This window comes from Scyliorhinus torazame, chromosome 19 (genome assembly GCF_047496885.1).
Source record: "Scyliorhinus torazame isolate Kashiwa2021f chromosome 19, sScyTor2.1, whole genome shotgun sequence".
In the NCBI taxonomy this organism is placed as follows: Eukaryota; Metazoa; Chordata; class Chondrichthyes; order Carcharhiniformes; family Scyliorhinidae; genus Scyliorhinus; species Scyliorhinus torazame.
In genome coordinates this window covers 2,861,430-2,869,742 of record NC_092725.1, presented here as the reverse complement: position 1 = coordinate 2,869,742, position 8,313 = coordinate 2,861,430, and the positions used below count along the sequence as shown (strand labels likewise).

Sequence of the window (8,313 nt, the reverse complement as noted above, 5' to 3'; positions counted from 1 at the left end):
TGTTGCGCCGACCTGTGAAACCAATCTAAAGCCCATCTACACTATTCCCTTATCGTCCAGATGTCTATCCAATGACCATTTGAATGCCCTTAGTGTTGGCGAGTCCACTACTGTTGCAGGCAGGGCATTCCACACCCTTACTACTCTCTGAGTAAAGAACCTACCTCTGACATCTGTCATATCTATCTCCCCTCAATTTAAAGCTATGTTCCCTCGTGCTAGACATCACCATCCGAGGAAAAAGGCTCTCACTGTCCACCCTACCTAATCCTCTGATCATCTTGTATGCCTCAATTAAGTCACCTCTTAACCTTCTTCTCTCTAACAAAAACAGCCTCAAATCCCTCAGCCTTTCCTCATAAGATCTTCCCTCCATACCAGGCAACATTCTGGTAAATCTCCTCTGCACCCTTTCCAATGCTTCCACATCCTTCCTATAATGCGGCGACCAGAATTGCACGCAATACTCCAAATGCGGCAACACCAGAGCTGTGTACAGCTGCAACATGACCTCATGGCTCCGAAACTCAATCCATCTACCAATAAAAGCTAACACACCGTACGCCTTCTTAACAACCCTCTCAACCTGAGTGGCAACTTTCAGGGATCTATGCACATGGACACCGAGATCTCTCTGCTCATCCACACTGCCAAGAATCTTACCATTAGCCCAGTACTCTGTCTTCCTGTTATTCCTTCCAAAATGAATCACCTCACACTTTTCTGCATTAAACTCCATTTGCCACCTCTCAGCCCAGCGCTGCAGCTTATCTATGTCCCTCTGTAACTTGTAACATCCTTCCGCACTGTCCACAACTTCACCGACTTTGGTGTCATCTGCAAATTTACTCACCCATCCTTCTACGCCCTCCTCCAGGTCATTTATAAAAATGACAAACAGCAGTGGCCCCAAAACAGATCCTTGTGGTACACCACTAGTAACTGGACTCCAATCTGAACATTTCCCATCAACCACCACCCTTTGTCTTCTTCCAGCTAGCCAATTTCTGATCCAAACTGCAAAATCTCCCTGAATCCCATGCTTCCGTATATTCTGCAGTAGCCTACCGTGGGGAACCTTATCAAACGCTTTACTGAAATCCATATACACCACATCAACTGCTTTACCCTCATCCATCTGTTTGGTCACCTTCTCAAAGAACTCAATAAGGTTTGTGAGGCATGATCTACCCGTCACAAAACCGTGTTGACTATGTCTAATCAAATTATTCCTTTCCAGATGATTATACACCCTATCTCTTATAAACCTTTCCAAGATTTTGCCCACAACAGAAGTAAGGCTCACTGGTCTATAGTTACCAGGGTTGTCTCTACTCCCCTTCTTGAACAAGGGGACAACATTTGCTATCCTCTAGTCTTCTGGCACTATTCCTGCAGACAAAGATGACTTAAAGATCAAAGCCAAAGGCTCAGCAATCTCCTCCCTAGCTTCCCACAGAATCCTAGGATAAATCCCATCCGGCCCAGGGGACTTATCTATTTTCACACTTTCCAGAATTGTGAACACCTCCTCCTTATGAACCTCAAGCCCTTCTAGTCTAGTAGCCTGAATCTCAGTATTCTCCTCGACAACATTGTCTTTTTCCTGTGTGAATCCTGACGAAAAATATTCATTTAACACCTCTCCTATCTCCTCGGACTCCAAGCACAACTTCCCACTACTGCCCTTGACTGGCCCTACTCTTACCCGAGTCATTCTTTTATTCCTGACATATCTATAGAAAGATTTAGGGTTATCCTTGATCCTACCTGCCAAAGGCTTCTCATGCCCCCTCCTGGCTCTTCTTAGCTCTATCTTTAGGTCCTTCCTAGCTAACTTGTAACTCTCGAGCGCCCTAACTGAACCTTCATGCCTCACCTTTACATAAGCCTCCTTCTTCCTCTTGACAAGTGTTTCGACTGCTTTAGTAAACCACGGTTCCCTTGCTCGACCACTTCCTCCCTGCCTCACAGGCACATACTTATCAAGGACACGCAGTAGCTGTTCCTTGAACAAGCTCCACATTTCCATTGTGCCCATCCCCTGCAGTTTTCCTCTCCATCCGATGTATCCTAAGTCTTGCCTCATCGCATCATGATTGCCTTTCCCCCAGATATAACTCTTGCCCTGCGGTATATACCTATCCCTTTCCATCACTAAAGTAAACGTAATCGAATTGTGGTCACTATCATCAAAGTGCTCACCTACCTCCAAATCTAACACCTGTCCTGGTTCATTACCCAGTACCAAATCCAATACGGCCTCGCCTCTCGTTGGCCTATCTACATACTGTGTCAGGAAACCCTCCTGCACACATTGGACAAAAACGGACCCACCTAAAGTACTCAAACTATAGTGTTTCCAGTCAATATTTGTAAAGTTAAAGACCCCCATAACACCTACCCTGTTGCTTTCGCTCCTATCCAGAATCATCTTGCAATCCTTTCCTCTACATCTCTGGAACTATTCGGAGGCCTATAGAAAACCCCTAACAGGGTGACCTCTCCTTTCCTGTTTCTAACCTCAGCCCATACTACCTCAGTCGACCAGTCCTCATCAAACGTCCTTTCTGCCACCGTAATACTGTCCTTGGCTAACAATGCCACCCCTCCCCCTCTTTTACCACCTTCCCTGAGCTTACTGAAATATCTAAACCTCACTTACCCTCCGACAGTGCAGCGCTCCCTCAGTGCCGCCCCTCTGACAGTGCGGCACTCCCTCAGTACTGACCGTCTGACAGTGCGGCACTCCCTCAGTACTGACCCTCTGACAGTGCGGCACTCACTCAGTACTGACCCTCTGACAGTGCAGCACTCCCTCAGTACTGACCCTCTGACAGTGCGGCACTCCCTCAGTACTGACCCTCTGACAGTGCAGCACTCCCTCAGTACTGACCCTCTGACAGTGCAACACTCCCTCAGTACTGACCCTCTGACAGTGCGGCACTTCCTCAGTACTGCACTCCCTCAGTACTGCCCCTCTGACAGTGCAGCACTCCCTCAGTACTGACCCTCTGACAGTGCAACACTCCCTCAGTACTGACCCTCTGACAGTGCGGCACGTCCTCAGTACTGACCCTCTGACAGTGCGGCACTCCCTCAGTACTGACCCTCTGACAGTGCGGCACTCCCTCAGTACTGACCCTCTGACAGTGCGGCACTCCCTCAGTACTGAACCTCTGACAGTGCGGTACTCCCTCAGTACTGACCCTCTGACAGTGCAGCACTCCCTCAGTACTGACCCTCTCACAGTGCGGCACCCCCTCAGTACTGACCCTCTGACAGTGCGGCTGTCCCTCAGTAATGACCCTCTGACCGTGCAGCGCTCCCTCAGTACTGACCCTCTGACAGTGCGGCACTCCCTCAGTACTGACCCTCTGACAGTGCGGCGCTCCCTCAGTACTGACCCTCTGACAGTGCGGCGCTCCCTCAGTACTGACCCTCTGACAGTGCAGCCCTCCCTCAGTACTGACCCTCTGACAGTGCAGCACTCCCTCAGTACGGACCCTCTGACAGTGCAGCACTCCCTCAGTACTGATCCTCTGACAGTGCGGCACTCCTTCAGTACAGACCCTCTGACAGTGCAGCACTCCCTCAGTACTGATCGTCTGACAGTGCGGCACTCCCTCAGTACTGACCCTCTGACAGTGCGGCACTCCCTCAGTACTGACTCTCTGACAGTGCGGCACTCCCTCAGTACTGACCGTCTGACAGTGCAGCACTCCCTCAGTACTGACCCTCTGACAGTGCAGCACTCCCTCAGTACTGACCCACTGACAGTGCAGCACTCCCTCAGTACTGACCCTCTGACAGTGCTGCACTCCCTCAGTACTGACCCTTTAACAGTGCGGCACTCCCTCAGTACTGACCCTCTGACAGTGTGGCACTCCCTCAGGACTGACCCTCTGACAGTGCAGCACTCCCTCAGTACTGACCCTCTGACAGTGCAGCACTCCCTCAGTACTGACCCTCTGACAGTACGGCACTCCCTCAGTACTGACCCTCTGACAGTGCAGCACTCCATCAGTACTGACCCTCTGACAGTGCAGCACTCCCTCAGTACTGACCCTCTGACAGTGCGGCACTCCCTCAGTACTGACCCTCTGACAGTGCGGCACTCCCTCAGTACTGACCCTCTGACAGTGCGGCACTCCCTCAGTACTGACCCTCTGACAGTATGGCGCTCCCTCAGTACCGACCCTCTGACAGTGCAGCACTCCCTCAGTACTGACCCTCTGACAGTACGGCGCTCCCTCAGTATTGACCCTCTGACAATGCAGCACTCCCTCAGTACTGACCCTCTTATAGTGCGGCACTCCCTCAGTACTGACCCTCTGACAGTGCAGCACTCCCTCAGTACTGACCCTCTGACAGTACGTCACTCCCTCAATACCGACCCTCTGACAATGCAGCACTCCCTCAGTACTGACCCTCTGACAGTACGGCGCTCATTCAGTACTGACCCTCTGACAGTGCGGCACTCCCTCAGTACTGACACTCTGACAGTACGGCGCTCATTCAGTACTGACACTCTGACAGTGCGGCACTCCCTCAGTACTGACCCTCTGACAGTGCGGCACTCCCTCAGTACTGACCCTCTGACAGAGCGGCACTCCCTCAGTACTGAACCTCTGACAGTGAACACTCCCTCAGTACTGACCCTCTGACAGTGCGGCACTCCCTCAGTACTGACCCTCTGACAGTGCGGCACTCCGACAGTACTGACCCTCAGACAGTGCGGTACTCCCTCAGTACTGACCCTCCGACAGTGCGGCACACCCTCAGTACTGACCCTCTGACAGTGCTGCACTCCCTCAGTACTGACCCTTTGACAGTGCGGCACTCCCTCAGTACTGACCCTTTGACAGTGCGGCACCCCCTCAGTGCTGACCCTCTGACAGTGCGGCACTCCCTCAGTACTGACCCTCTGACAGTGCGGCACTCCCTCAGTACTGACCCTCTGACAGTGCAGCACTCCCTCAGTACTGATCGTCTGACAGTGCGGCACTCCCTCAGTACTGACCCTCTGACAGTGCGTCACTCCCTCAGTACTGACTCTCTGACAGTGCGACACTCCCTCAGTACTGACCCTCTGACAGTGCGGCACTCCCTCAGTACTGACCCTCTGACAGTGCGGCACTCCCTCAGTACTGACACTCTGACAGTACGGCGCTCATTCAGTACTGACACTCTGACAGTGCAGCACTCCCTCAGTACTGACCCTCTGACAGTGCGGCACTCCCTCAGTACTGACCCTCTGACAGTGCAGCACTCCCTCAGTACTGACCCTCTGACAGTGCAACACTCCCTCAGTACTGACCCTCTGACAGTGCGGCACTTCCTCAGTACTGCACTCCCTCAGTACTGCCCCTCTGACAGTGCAGCACTCCCTCAGTACTGACCCTCTGACAGTGCAACACTCCCTCAGTACTGACCCTCTGACAGTGCGGCACGTCCTCAGTACTGACCCTCTGACAGTGCGGCACTCCCTCAGTACTGACCCTCTGACAGTGCGGCACTCCCTCAGTACTGACCCTCTGACAGTGCAGCACTCCCACAGTACTGACCCTCTGACAGTGCGGCACTCCCTCAGTACTGAACCTCTGACAGTGCGGTACTCCCTCAGTACTGACCCTCTGACAGTGCAGCACTCCCTCAGTACTGACCCTCTGACAGTGCGGCACTCCCTCAGTACTGACCCTCTCACAGTGCGGCACCCCCTCAGTACTGACCCTCTGACAGTGCGGCTGTCCCTCAGTACTGACCCTCTGACAGTGCGGCGCTCCCTCAGTACTGACCCTCTGACAGTGCGGCGCTCCCTCAGTACTGACCCTCTGACAGTGCAGCCCTCCCTCAGTACTGACCCTCTGACAGTACAGCACTCCCTCAGTACTGACCCTCTGACAGTGCAGCACTCCCTCAGTACGGACCCTCTGACAGTGCGGCACTCCTTCAGTACAGACCCTCTGACAGTGCAGCACTCCCTCAGTACTGATCGTCTGACAGTGCGGCACTCCCTCAGTACTGACCCTCTGACAGTGCGGCACTCCCTCAGTACTGACTCTCTGACAGTGCGGCACTCCCTCAGTACTGACCGTCTGACAGTGCAGCACTCCCTCAGTACTGACCCTCTGACAGTGCAGCACTCCCTCAGTACTGACCCTCTGACAGTGCAGCACTCCCTCAGTACTGACCCTCTGACAGTGCTGCACTCCCTCAGTACTGACCCTTTAACAGTGCGGCACTCCCTCAGTACTGACCCTCTGACAGTGTGGCACTCCCTCAGGACTGACCCTCTGACAGTGCAGCACTCCCTCAGTACTGACCCTCTGACAGTGCAGCACTCCCTCAGTACTGACCCTCTGACAGTACGGCACTCCCTCAGTACTGACCCTCTGACAGTGCAGCACTCCATCAGTACTGACCCTCTGACAGTGCAGCACTCCCTCAGTACTGACCCTCTGACAGTGCGGCACTCCCTCAGTACTGACCCTCTGACAGTGCGGCACTCCCTCAGTACTGACCCTCTGACAGTGCGGCACTCCCTCAGTACTGACCCTCTGACAGTATGGCGCTCCCTCAGTACCGACCCTCTGACAGTGCAGCACTCCCTCAGTACTGACCCTCTGACAGTACGGCGCTCCCTCAGTATTGACCCTCTGACAATGCAGCACTCCCTCAGTACTGACCCTCTTACAGTGCGGCACTCCCTCAGTACTGACCCTCTGACAGTGCAGCACTCCCTCAGTACTGACCCTCTGACAGTGCGGCGCTCCCTCAGTATTGACCCTCTGACAATGCAGCACTCCCTCAGTACTGACCCTTTGACAGTGCGGCACTCCCTCAGTACTGACCCTCTGACAGTGCGGCACTCCCTCAGTACTGACCCTCTGACAGTGCGGCACTCCGACAGTACTGACCCTCAGACAGTGCGGTACTCCCTCAGTACTGACCCTCCGACAGTGCAGCACTCCCTCAGTACTGACCCTTTGACAGTGCGGCACTCCCTCAGTACTGACCCTTTGACAGTGCGGCACCCGCTCAGTGCTGACCCTCTGACAGTGCGGCACTCCCTCAGTACTGACCCTCTGACAGTGCGGCACTCCCTCAGTACTGACCCTCTGACAGTGCAGCACTCCCTCAGTACTGATCGTCTGACAGTGCAGCACTCCCTCAGTACTGACCCTCTGACAGTGGAGCACTCCCTCAGTACTGACTCTCTGACAGTGCGGGACTCCCTCAGTACTGACCATCTGACAGTGCAGCACTCCCTCAGTACTGACCCTCTGACAGTGCAGCACTCCCTCAGTACTGACCCTCTGACAGTGCTGCACTCCCTCAGTACTGACTCTTTAACAGTGCGGCACTCCCTCAGTACTGACCCTCTGACAGTGCGGCACTCCCTCAGTACTGACCCTCTGACAGTGCGGCACTCCTTCAGTACTGACCGTCTGACAGTGCGGCACTCCCTCAGTACTAACCCTCTGACAGTGCGGCACTCCCTCAGTAATGACCCTCTGACAGTGCAGCACTCCCTCAGTACTGACCTTCTGACAGTGCGGCACTCCCTCAGTACTGACCCTCTGACAGTGCGGCACTCCTTCAGTACTGACCGTCTGACAGTGCGGCACTCCCTCAGTACTGACCCTCTGACAGTGCGGCAGTCCCTCAGTAATGACCCTCTGACAGTGCAGTACTCCCTCAGTACTGACCTTCTGACAGTGCGGCACTCCCTCAGTACTGACCCTCTGACAGTGCGGCACTCCCTCAGTACTGACCCTCTGACAGTGTAGCACTCCCTCAGTACCGACCCTCTGACAGTGCGGCACTCCCTCAGTACTGACCCTCTGACAGTGCGGCACTCCCTCAGTACTGACACTCTGACAGTGCGGCGCTCCCTCAGTACTGACCCTCTGACAGTGCGGCGCTCCCTCAGTACTGAACCTCTGACAGTGCGGGACTCCTTCAGTACTGACCCTCTGACAGTGCGGCACTGCCTCAGTACTGACCCTCTGACAGTGCGGTACTCCCTCAGTACTGGCCCTCTGACAGTGCAGCACTCCCTCAGTACTGACCCTCTGACAGTGCTGCACTCCCACAGTACTGACCCTCTGACAGTGCAGCACTCCCTCAGTACGGACCCTCTGACAGTGCAGCACTCCCTCAGTACTGACCCTCTGACAGTACGGCGCTCTCTCAGTAATGACCATCTGACAGTGCAGCACTCCCTCAGTACTGACCCTCTGACAGTGCAGCACTCCCTCAGTACTGACCCTCTGACAGTGCAGCACTCCCTCTGTACTGACCCTCTGA

At 54.3% G+C, this 8,313-nt stretch overlaps 1 protein-coding gene across 1 annotated transcript in view; it reads right to left on the bottom strand.

The window, feature by feature from the left end:
- LOC140395980 (ADP-ribosylhydrolase ARH1-like) overlaps positions 1 to 8,313 on the bottom strand; it is an 85,153-nt gene that overhangs the window by 671 nt on the left and 76,169 nt on the right.